Source organism: Cygnus olor, chromosome 23, assembly GCF_009769625.2.
Source record: "Cygnus olor isolate bCygOlo1 chromosome 23, bCygOlo1.pri.v2, whole genome shotgun sequence".
Taxonomy (NCBI): Eukaryota; Metazoa; Chordata; class Aves; order Anseriformes; family Anatidae; genus Cygnus; species Cygnus olor.
In genome coordinates, this window is record NC_049191.1 from 1,971,918 (window position 1) to 1,984,352 (window position 12,435).

The window sequence follows — 12,435 nt, forward strand, 5'->3', positions numbered from 1 at the left end:
CATTTCATATTTCATGGAGCCGTGTTACTTCCATGAATGTTTTTTTCTTTGCAGGAGCATGTTGCATTCATGTAGCTTGCTAACATGACAAGTGTTTGTGTTAGCTGAGGTCTCATGACAAAATGTGACTTCACTCACAAGATTTGGAGGTGTACACACCATGACTGGTTGTGGTGCCTCTTTGGGGAGCTTGGCCTCTTTGGGAGAGGGAAATACTAGGTCTTAGCAGTCCCTGCTGAGGTCTGTTTGCTGTGTGGGTGTTACAGGAGGCACACTGAGATGCAGAGCTGAAAGAGCTGCAAGTCTGAAGAAGCACGTGGTCATTCCTTGTCACTGAGAGCTGGTCGCTCTGGCTGTACATCTAATGCCTCTCTGACTTGTTTCTCAGCACTAATGAGGAGCAGAAAGATGCCTTATCAAAGATGCAGTTCCTATTATCATTTCTGGAGAGGCAGAGATGCTATACAATACAGAAGAAGGACTGGGAACACATGAAAGAACGAATGCAATTTGGGGGAGCTGTGTGGTGCCTGATAATAAAGCTGCAGTTGTCTCTCTCCTACCTTTATTTATTTAGAACTACCTTGTAGCTGGGCTCAAAGTTTAAATAATACTAAAGAAAGAAAACAAATCAAATACCATAAAAAGCAAAGTGCTTCAGTGCTTCCAATTTAACAGCTCGTGTGAGAACCTGAAAGGAATCACAGTCGATAATGAGTCATTTCATCTCAGTGACTGGTGATGAAGAGCTGCCCTTGTCACCTCTGCTCCTGAGGGAAGCCAGAGCAGCCGCCTGCTGGGTGCAGTCCCAGGATGGACAAACTGGTGGACTTGGGCTCCTCTGCAGTCAGCACAGCCTGCTGGCTCCTACAAAATCAGCCCTGGGCCATCCTTCGGTCCCAAAGGGCAGAGGGACGTGGGGCCTTGCAGCGCTGTTCAGCCACCAGGCCCCCCTCACAGGGCTCCCGTCTTCCAGCCTTCTTTCATTGATTGTGCCAGGCCTGCAGGGTGTCACCTTTCAAGGTGACAAGTTCAGAAACAGCAGTGACAAGCAGAGATTTTTCATCCCTAATTGGTTCCTCTCTTTTTTTTTCTGCCTTGCAGTGGTTCTGGGCCTTACAGTAGGGTTGTCAGAAGGCTGTGCTGTGCAGCAGACCTGAGAGAGGAGCAAACAAAGGTGAGGGTAGGGAGGAATTCCCAGATAGCTGTGGTCTGTGTAAGTTCTTCAGTTGGCAGAATAAAGCCATGCTTGAAAAGAGACTATGTCAATAAACTTTGCGTGTGGCTCAGAGAATGTCTACTTGTAGGGAGGTTTAAGAATTGTTTCCCTGTCCACAGCATTAACAAACACGTCGTAATCAAATCACAGGGCTGAGCAGGAAGATGAATGTGTACCGTCCAGCAAAATTCATGCAGAAAAGGCTGAATAAGTGATACCTTGTGACATTTGTGTAGCCAAAGGTGGTATTTGTCCAGCCGAAGGCAGTAGCTACACCCTCAGAGGACAGCAAGTCTGTACAAACCTGCTCTTGACAGATTAGAAAAAAAAAAAAAACTTCAAAGTTAAAAATTGGAAAATCTGGCCTGTATTTTCTTCTCAGACAGGCTTCTGAATCTGCACTGGGCAACTATACATTACAATTCATCCCTTCTGAGGTCTGCTTTGAAGAACTGAACAGGTTGTACATCTGCCTCTCAATGCATATTACTTACCCGGTAGGGTTTTCACAGCCAAGCTTCTTGAAAATTGTAAATCTGAAAGGAAAACCCCTTTTTCCCATTCATTAAAAGCATTACAAATGACCTTTACCTGCTGCAGCCGTAATCCATTACTAATGTGCCTTGTACTGGACAGATGATGGGGATCTTCTGCCCAGGGATTAAGGGACTGTGCATACTTAGAGCTGCTGATGTCCTCAGAAGATGCATACATCTTTTGAAATCGTGGGTGGGACCGTGTACCACTAACACCTGTACCAGGGCACGCTTCCACCGTGTGCCCATCCCAGTTTTAAAAGCTTAGCTCAATTGTCTGTTAGTAAGTTAGCCGAGAGTTTGACATCTCTGAGCAAGGGATAATGTAAAACTGTTTTTGTTAGTACCAGGCTGCATCAGAAGAGTATCTGGGGCTCTGAAGCAGGGGTTAGGTGAACTCTGCAGCTTCTCTTTACAGTGGACGTGAGCACCTTGTAGCTCTCGTCTAAACTAGGAACAGAGAAGCAGGCCTTGGGTGGTCTGGCTTTCTCTCGGGTGCCAGCCGGAGCAGTTTCTGTGCAGCCTTGCACTGACTTGTGTCAGCTGGGAATGTAGCCCTGAGCTCCCTGGAGGCACGGGGATGGCTGCGCTTTGGGAATTGTGAGGAGCATTTCTGGCGTAAGGCACGCATCTCCCATTGGGTGTGTTTCTGGTGTGATCCTGGAAGTGCTGCGCCGGGCTGTAATAGCAGACAGGATGGATTTCCCAGCTTTAAGTGAATGGGGAGAAGGCAGAGGATGTTAGCTTGTCACCCTCATCCATCTCAGCTTGCTCAAGTCACTATTGCAAATGGAAGTTAAATGTTGAGAATGTACCAAGCAGTGCAGACAAAACCTCGCACGATGCTATTCTTACCGCTGAGGCAGCTTCATGGAGGCTAGGACATGTCAGGTTGATTTATCACACAGCTTCTGGAGAAAATAAACAATTCTGTTGGCAGAAGAGAGCTTTCCTCATTGAAGAGCCATCAGATTTGCCAGGACAGTAATGGGCATGGGAGATAGCCCCAGGGGGTGGGTAGAGGCAGCAAGGAGAGCTGCCAGGTGAACTAGCAGCAAACAGTGCCTCTCATGGAGCGCTTGTTACTGCAGCAGGCTCGGGAGAAAAGTGATATGCTTGTTTTCCTCTGTCATGGCTGCCCTCCCACTCCTAAAATGAAAAGAAAACAAATGCTAACTACTCTGTAAATATAAGCCTCATTCGGAGGGCTGACATAGCGCGAGGCTTGCTTGAGCCCGTGACCCCTCGGTGCACAGCTGCCTTCCGCTTGGACTGTCTTTCCTCCTGTGCAGACCGGACCAAACCCATCTCATGTGAGCCCCTGCATCGGGTGCCAGTGACTTCATGTGACGTGGGGATAACTGGGGCACAAGTCCAAATGGCATCTGTCCATCGCACATATACCCCATAAGAGACACCTTTTGAAAGCCTTAGAAACCTGCAGCTTTTCTCATAAGCAGCTGTGATTTGTTCCAGCTCCAGTGCAATGCCAAGTCCAGCCTTGTGTCCTGAGCTATCCCTGTGCTGGATCCAGCAACCTGTGGTCTCTGGTCTTGTGCTTGCCAGCTCCACCTGCGTGCCCCCTGGCTCAGAGGCTGACCTAGCACAGGTATGCAGCTCTCCCTGCAGCCAGCCGGGAGCTGGGGTCGGGACTTGAGGCACTGTCGAGTGCCCCACAGAAAGATCTGGGGTCTCTGGATGCTGTTGCCTTTCCAGTAGTGACAGCAGTGAAAGTGTCCAGCTTTTATGTTGAGTGTCGCTAGGGAATCATCCTGATAATATTCATTAGACTTTTGAGATTAATCTTCACAGATTTATTTCATATTTCTTAACAAGACTTGTTCAAAAGGCGAGCCTTGTCATGATCCCCCCTCAAGGTGAAAGGAATTGAGACAGCCCTATAAAAAGGTGGAGGTGGCAGCGGAGTCTGTGACCAGGGTTGTCACAGACAAAGCTCTGTGTAGTCAATTAACACAGGGTTAACTCTCAAGCACAGCTGTATAATTATGTCTGCCTTTTCTCTTGATATTCATCTGGATTAATTATGTCTGTGTGGCTGAACAATTCCTTCTAACGCCAGACAAAGAGCATCCTGCTTACCCCAGGGAAGCCACCGAGCTGGGACAGGAGAGACCTTCACCCGGGGTGTGACGAGCGGAGCACAGGGCAGTGGGACGGCTGGCTTTCGAGCGTGGAAGAGGCTGGGGGGGAGCCTCCTGGGGGAGGAAGCCAAATCCTTTGAGGATAAGGGGAAGAATGTAATCCTCCAAGCAGCAGTTACTACATGTGATGTGATACTGTGTTTTGGTGCGTACCATCTATCGAACACGCTGTTTTCACTGTGATCAAAGGAGTGTGTTCTAGCAGGGAGGATGTCTGGTCTGTTTCTGTCTGACTCTTGCATGATGTCAGGTGAATTGTTTTTTTCTTCCTTTTGCCTTTCTTTATGCACTGATGTCCTCCAAGCAAGGGCTGGCTTTTGCTGTGCTCTAGTGCCCGACACCGCACGCTCTGTGGCCGGCGTTTCCAGCTGCGGTGCAGGCATGTCGATCCCTGGCTGACACTTGTTCTGTCCCCTGTTGAACATCTTCTTTCTGCTTGCTGGTGACGGCTTATAGTGCTCTCTAGGACCTAGCTAAGGCATTATTTCAATCACGCTGTGCTAATTCAGCTAAGGATTAGGCCCATGTTTTCTTCCCTTGGAAACTAATATTCTATAGGTTATCAGCTACTTAGAGATAGACAAGGTTTTGAACCTGCCAATATTAGAGGCTACTGTGCTGTGGAATTGTGCTTCCAGAGCCTGGACTGTTATCCTCATGGGAAAACTGGGTTAGAGCAGTGAAATAGTTCACCTGGTTCTCTGGTGAGCGGTGACCAAACGAAGGTAAATCCAAGAGCTTCAGTGGGGACTCAGGGAATTTCTGTTGCATTTAACAAGTCAGCACAATCGCTGGATGTGTGCAGGCAGTGGTGGCCTGGGAGGGAAGAGAGTATTTATTCACCTATGCTGCTTTTTCTAGTTTCCAAACATCCGTGCCACTGGGTACATATGAAACCCACAGTGCTTCTTATTGTCTGTATAGGGGTTTCCCGAGCAGCTTAAGTATTAAATCTCATTAAAATGTTGGAATTGAGCATCAAAATCTCATTTGTCTTAAAGTATAAGGCTGAATTTTTCAATTAAAGGAGTTTTTACCTGCTCTTCTTCTGGATGGCCTGGCTGCAGCACCTCGGACTCTGTGTACTACTTGCCTCTGCAGCTTCCGAGCTGCTCACAAGGTACAGCTGGGCTAACAAGTGATGCTTTAGCCCATTATCTAGGAAGTATGGTGCATGGATGGAGTCAGTTAAGTGATTATACTGGGAATGTATGGGGCAATAAATGTCTCCCTTGCTCATAACCCAGCAGCTAATGCAAAGAGATAGTGCTGGGCTGCTCTGTTTCTGCTGGGCTCTACTGCATTTTGATTGCAATTAGGTTGTATATTTAAAAAAAAAAAAAAAAAAGCATAGATAGCTGCTTTTTAATTCACTGAAGGTGAAATTCAGCCCTGTTCAGCAGTCCAGGGCAATACCTACATATTGTTAATTTTTTCCCCTATTTTTTTTCCTGGTCTTTGCAGCACTGGCACTCTCCTGCAGTCCCTTTGGTCTCCAGCTGTCTCAGGGTGAGCACTGCAAAACCATCAGATTTTGACTTCAGGGGTTGCGTGTCATCCAGACCCGCTGTGCCTGAAGGCAGTGGAGTCACGTTCTTTGTACTGCTGGAAGCACCTGGAAGGCCTGGATGCTGGTGTAGCTGGAGGGTATGCCCATACTGCGTGGTTACCCTCTGCATCTGAACATCTTAAACTAGAATCTAGACTTGACTTGGAGCTGGCAAGTTCCTTGAACCCCAAGAGCTTGGGTGAATTTAAATTCAGGCCTTTATGCACAGTAGGACTAGATTAGTCCCTAAATTTAAAGGTTGTCTCAGCAGCCAGGCAGCGCCCTTGCTTCACAATGCAGGTCATCCTGCCTCCAACAGTGCCCTCTCCCCTTTTAACTACTGAATTTAGAACGCTTACGCTAGTCACTCCTACAAGACTTATACAAAAGCCCAAGGACAGGAAGCTGAATTTTTGCTCTGTTCTTTTGAAGGCTGAGTTTCTCAAAAAGTAAGGTAATGCCAAGAACTAGAAGAAAAAATAAAAAGTGTATCATCATGCCTGGCACAGTCTGTTAGATTAGGAAAATGTTTGATTCTTATCTATAGCAGTGATCGCACTGCTCTGTCCTTAGAATCACACCCATATCTGAGAGCTTTGCTCTACCTGACTTTGTCTAATGTACGCTTGTAGCTTGTTGTAAAAGCAAAGCATTCTGCAGGTCTCTTTTTTAATGAGCAAGAAGTGGTTTGCCCAGGTGGGCAATCCAGGTAGGTACCAAACCCAAGGCAGATGCTAACAGCTGCCTTAAACGTCCCTGGACGCTGGCCTTCTGCACAGCCACAGGTAGCCTGCCCTTTGGCATGTCAGTCCCCCATCAGCCCTGCCGAGCTCCCAGGTGGATTCTTGCCCTGAAATCAAAAAGGAAAATTTAAATTAATATCTGATCATTTGGAATTCATAACTTTGAAATGATAGAACAATTACAGTGTCTGTGAAACCCACGAGCCATTAATGAGGCTGCCATAAAGTCATTAAAGATCAGCTCAGATAAGGAGCTCCGAGGTCTCTTCTTGCAGCTCACCAGAGGGTCGTCGGTGCCAGCCCCGCTGCAGCCTCCTCGCGTCGTGCTTGCAAACAGGATTGCCTTAGGAAACCTCGCCCCTTCATCTGTGAGATGGCTGTTTGTTAAAGCGGAGAAAAGGCCATGAAAAAGCTTCTTGTCATCTGTAAATAGCCAGTTCCTTCTAAAATTCACATTTCAGCCTGATGATTGATAGAGCAGTTCATAAACGCTGTAAATGTACGTAGCTAAATGGCAGCTGAATGCTTTGCTCTTTCTCTTTCGGAAAAAGGTTACTTCCCTGTTTAGCAGTAACTGGTTTTATTAGGGATGTCTTTGTGTGCGTTGTGTCTTCCTTCATCTTTCACCCAGGCGAGCAGGTCCTGTGGCTAGGACCTGGCCTGGATATTTTTGCTTAAGCTGTTTGTTAGGTACTTCCCACATCTTTGTCATGCTGCCAGCTGGTCTCTGGGGCATGCTCGACAGCACCAAGGAGAGGAAAAGGTTACGGAGAAAAAGTGGGATGTAAGAGAAGAGCAGGGGAAATGAAGGAGAAAAGAGATTTTACTCTTCTACAAGGAACAACGCATGAGCTGAGACGGTAAAGGAGACGGCTTGAGACAGAAGTACTGCGTGCATGAGGGTGAGCAGGAAGGAGAGAGGAAGGCAGGGGATGTGTGTGTGAACAAGAGGAGAGCGTGGAGGCTTTCCATGGTCAGCTCTGTGCTGCTTCTGCCTCTTAGCTGGAAGGGAAGGCTCTCCCTCCAGGATTTCAGCTGTCCTTTCAGAGCATCTAGAGTGTTGTGCTCCCTCTCCTGTATGGGGAGGGGAGATCGGCCTGGATCTGTGGAGTAGGTCTCCCGAAGGAAGCTGCACCGCAGAGGTTATGGCAGGGCTGCTCTGCAGGACCCTGGCACTTCTCGGCCTCCCACTCCTTCAGATAAGACCCGAAGGACTGGGAAGAGGGATCGAGCAGCTAAGCCAGAGTTCGTTACACAGGAACATTAAGCAAGGTGTGATAGCCCCAGCTACCCCACTGCAGAACAGCTGTTCAGGAGCAGGCTCGGGGAGCCGAAGGGCTGGCCAGGGGCGCTGGGAACGAGCTGCTAGGAATTAATAAAGACTGTGATTGCTTTCTGCGCTCTTAACCTGCCTTGAGCAGGACAATCTGTCTTGGATTAAGGCTGTAAAGGCTCTCTGGTGCAAATCGGAGGTTTTACACCACTGAGGTCAATGCGACTTGCTCTCCTTGCTCTCCTCTTCCTGGTGTAAAGCAACAATGATAGCTTTTGAAATGAGCAGGGCCAATTTTCCTTCTGCTTGGCCATTGTAATTCCAGTACCTCCACTTGGGCTGAGACTCTTCACTGGGGAAGGAGTTAAGATGAACTAAAATGAATTAAGGCCTCTTTAATTCTGAAGAGGGTTTGAGTCATGGTCTAACACAGTTTAACTAATCCACTTTAAAATTAATTTGGTTTAATTTTCCTTAGGGCCCCCATGTGGATATACCCTTAAATACCTAGAATAAATAACAGGTAACTCTGTTGTAAATCACCAGAAGTAATTGTGTACCTACTTACCTATCGTAAATCAGCAGTAACTCCAGTGGGGCTGATTCTCTTCTGGTATATCTGGAATAAATGAAGAGTAACTTGCTGTAAGTCAATAAAGCTAATTTTCCTTCTACTTTCCTGGGATAAAATAAGAGCAAGTCCAGGGGTAAGGAGCTCAGCTGCAAGAAATTCAAACCAAGGTACGTATTTTAACTTCTGATGATAATTACCTCCTGGAATAACTGACCAAGGACTACAATGGATTCTGTGTGAATGCCAACTTCCTATCAAGATCAGGTAATTGTCTAAGAGACTGCTCTTGTTCAAGCAGGCTTTAATAAGAGGAAGGTCTCTAGTCTGCAATAGGCAGGGTATCGTGCTAAGCGTGTGTATTTACCCCTTGGTTTGTTAACCCTGGAAGACGCTGTGAAAGTCAGAAGCACAACTCTGCTTTGAAAGCACCAGATGGGGCTCATTGTCGTGGCTGAGGAGTTATCTCGTCTCTTCTGGTTCCTGTGATTACCATGCTACCTTTCCCCTCTGAGCACAACCACAGCTACAGCAATCTCAGGAACCAGAAGAGACAAGATAGGGGAAGTTAATGGGTATTTGGACAATTAGCTGGGGCTGCTGGGGCCACCCATGCATGCACCCCTGCATGCGAGCTAACCCCAAGATGAAGCAGGTATGGTGGTGTGCTCACAGAATAGGGCCAGCTAAAAAGTCAAATTTAAAAAAAAAAAAAAAAAAAAAAAAGTAATAGTGTGGGGGAAATACTGCCAGGCTTTGTCAGTGAAGTTTCACTGTAATCCATCCATGGAGGGTTACCTTATGGTTCGTTGTTGCAACAAACCTGTTCTTCACTTTATGCTATTTGTCCATCTCTGTAAGCCCTGTGTGAGATTTAGGACTTATGGCTATGAAAAATAACTAATTATAGCAGTGATGGTGTATCATATGCAATATTTTCTTCCCCCTTCTGACAATACAGCCTCTGGCAAACTTTCCACTCAAGTCAAAGCAAATTCTCTGTTGCTTTCTGAGGCCAAGCTCCATCCTACTGATGCAGGTTGTGCCAATGTGAAATATGACACAAAGTGCAAACCAGCAGAAAGCATAATTGGCAAAGTGAATAGAAACCCCATCTAATGTTGTGCCATTTCACACCCTGCTCACACAGGAATTACCGAGTTGCACCAGCTGTTGAGCAAAGCCCCACCAGCATCATTCTCAGTCTGATGGCAGAGAAGGAACCGATGCAGTGGTGTACCCCAAATGACTCAGTTCCAGCCTATACTTGTTTAGGGCAGGGTAAAAGCAGCTCCCATGGCTCCTTCCCAGTCACCTGTCCCTGGGAGCAGAATAAAGCTACTGACGAGGGAGGGATTCCTCCAGCCTCTGGAGATCACGAGGCTGTGTGCTCCCCTATGGCCAAAGAACCCTCCTTGTCTGCCCCTATGGGAGAAGGTTGTGGCAAAGGGCATTGCGTGGCACTGATAAAACTGCATTTCCTTGTGCCTCAAACTCTCCTCTGAAGTTTGTTAGGTTGGATTATCTAGTTTTTTTGTTTTTTTTTTTTCTTTGTTTTTTTTTTTAGTAAAAATTTTCCCCACAAACTGTGGGGCTCCAGGTAACCAGAAAAGGGATTTCTGTCTACTTGCTTTCCCTTTTTTGCTTGGGACATTGTATTTCACTCAGGTAAGAAGGATTTGTCTCGACTAGAAAATTGGTTTAAAATCATGCACTCATCCTTCCAGTAGCACCTTGATGTGGGGGTGGGGTTCTCCTCTCTCCGTGGGTCTCACCACTCCAGTGCAGGAATAGTCTCCAGCCGAAATTTTCCCATTTTGGTTCAGCCTTGCCTTGGTCTATATCTATGGGTATGACTCAGAATTGAACTCCAGACTCTGAGGGATTTCTCTTATTGGTGTGGATAAACTCGGTGCTGCTCTCGTTTTCAAGACGACAATGCCAGATGCTATCCAGTCTGTACCCTTCCGGAGAGCGAATGCTTTCCCTTCGTAGCACAGTGATGGGAAGGCCCAAATTTAAATTGAAAAGTGAAAAGGGCTGGTTACTTTATTGTCAAATACTATTGATCAGAGCTTGGCTGGCCTTTGCTTGCACTGTGTTCATCATCTGGCCCTAAAGTTGTTAAAACTGGAACAAAGAAGTGGAACAAGGGAAAAGAGCTGGTTTTGTAAGGGCGAGCGGAGTTTTTTCTGCTAGGGATCTTTCACCTCCATGATGAGTCACGGCGGAAGATGGATAGAGGGGGATAAGAATGACTTCATGTGCAGGAATAGATCTCCCTTAGATGTGTCTCATTGTATCTGGGAAGCGAATTTGTGGGGTAAGGAAGATTTAAAGACATGAAGTACACGTTTTGTGTGTGCGCACGTGTACGTGTGTGTGCAAAACAAGCTTGTGTGGAATGGAAGAAAACAAGCTGGATGAGTGAGCAGAGAGGCTGTGTGCACAAAGAAGTATTGGAAAAATTTTAAAGCTTTCTATGCAAAATGGAAGAATATAGTCTGTGCTTTTTGTTGCTGATGTACCTAAGCCCCCCCGGAAAGCTCGTCTAAGCCATGCAAGCAGAATCACAAGGTGTGAGTTGGGGGCTGGCTCAGGGGAGCTCCCCTCTGCCCCGGCCGCCTCCTTTTCCTGGGTAGCAGAGGAGCTTCTGTTTGACAGGTCTGATCCTCGGAGTTAAAAGTTTATTCCTCCATCAGCACATTAATGAAAAGAGAAATGTAGCTCAGGGAGGAAAGCTTATGAAGAGAAAATCAAATCTATCAATTCCCTGTCCTGAATAAATGAATCCGGTAGCTCGTGTGTGTAGTTAGATGCCTGGCAGGTGGTGGGTGTTCCACATACAATCAGGAGGGGAAAAAAAAACAAACAAAAAAAACCAACATCCAGCCCTTTTCAAACTCAGCACTGAGTGCTAGGCTTGTATGTCTCTTGTGTGCTGTTATTCTTCCATCCGAGCTGCAATTTGCTAGTTACTGCCCATAAAGAGAATGCTTCTTGTCTGTGTACAGGTTAGCAAAACACAGGTAGGAAAAAATGCCAATAGGTGGCACTTAGGAATATATGGGGGTGCTTATAGGTTTGGTAGGAGTGATGGAGCCCTGTTGTCTCTGTGCACAGCAAACAGGCTCCGTTAGGAGCTCCTTACGTCTGCTCCTAGCAGCAGTGATGTAAATGTGTCTCCTCGAGGCCCTGCCTGCTGCGAGCAGACGCAGCCTCGCCTCTTGTTCCCCAATTGGTCTCATTTTGATTTTAAACAAGACAAAATCTTTGGAGATGAGATAAGCGAGGCTGGTAAAGCCAGGTCGCCGAGGAGCTGGCCTGGGTATATTGTGGGTAAATCGCTATGCTACCTGCTGTGACAGGAGTAATTTATCTCGGGCTGAAAAAAGCCGCTGCTTCCCATCCTGAGCAGTGAGGGTCATTCATCACTTTTTGTTATTTTTATAACAGAAGAGAGTGTGCTGGTTCCCTCCCCCCAGCCCCTCCAGCCAATCCCTGGGGACAAATTAGCTAGTCGGAAAATGGATGAGCTCAGGGACTCTTTTCATTTATATTTTTAATAGTGTAACAGAAACACCCTCAATTCTGCAGCAGGCCCTCCGGCACAGGTAGATGGAAGAAGGCTGAGAGAAACCTTGGCCAGGGAGAGGAGGTGGCCTTTGTCTTCTACTGCTGACTTGGCAGGTGGCAGCACTCCGAAGCCCCTGGGGGCCTCCGAATCCACCAGGAAACACAGCGTGAGCCTCGGGGCTCTTGCAGAGTGAATGGTCTGGGGCGAGAAAGCTTTTGGGGGGTTCTCAAGACTGGAAAGGGAGGAATCAGATCCTGCACTGGATTCAAAACTGTCCGTGTGTCATAGAAACACACAGCCCTGTTTTATGATGGTGATGACCTCTACAAAACCACGTGTGCTGTGTGTTTGTATATACACAAAGATATATATTTCATCTGTTACTTTAGTTAAAGGTATGACCATGTCCTCAGTAGATCGTGTTTATGATATATATCAGCTGAACATAATGTATATTTATAGCCCTGTGCATTACTGCCCAGGTCTGCCACGGGAAAGCAACTTGTGCTCCTGCCATGAAATGAGGCTTTAGCATTTTTGTTCTTCACTCATCTTCATATTTGGATGGTTTGGGCACTGAAGAGCTATATCCAGACAGCAAAAAAGAAGATTGAATAGCAGAGACCTTCAGGTTAATACAGATGCTACATGATCCCTTTATCACCGAAGGGACATTGCTTCAATTACTCTGCCAATCACCTGTCTCTCAGCCTGCCAGTCAATTATTCCACAATCGAGGGATTCGCTTCACAGAGTAGCCAAAAGTGGCAGATATCTGTATTTTGAAGAGCCAGTTTTGCATAAT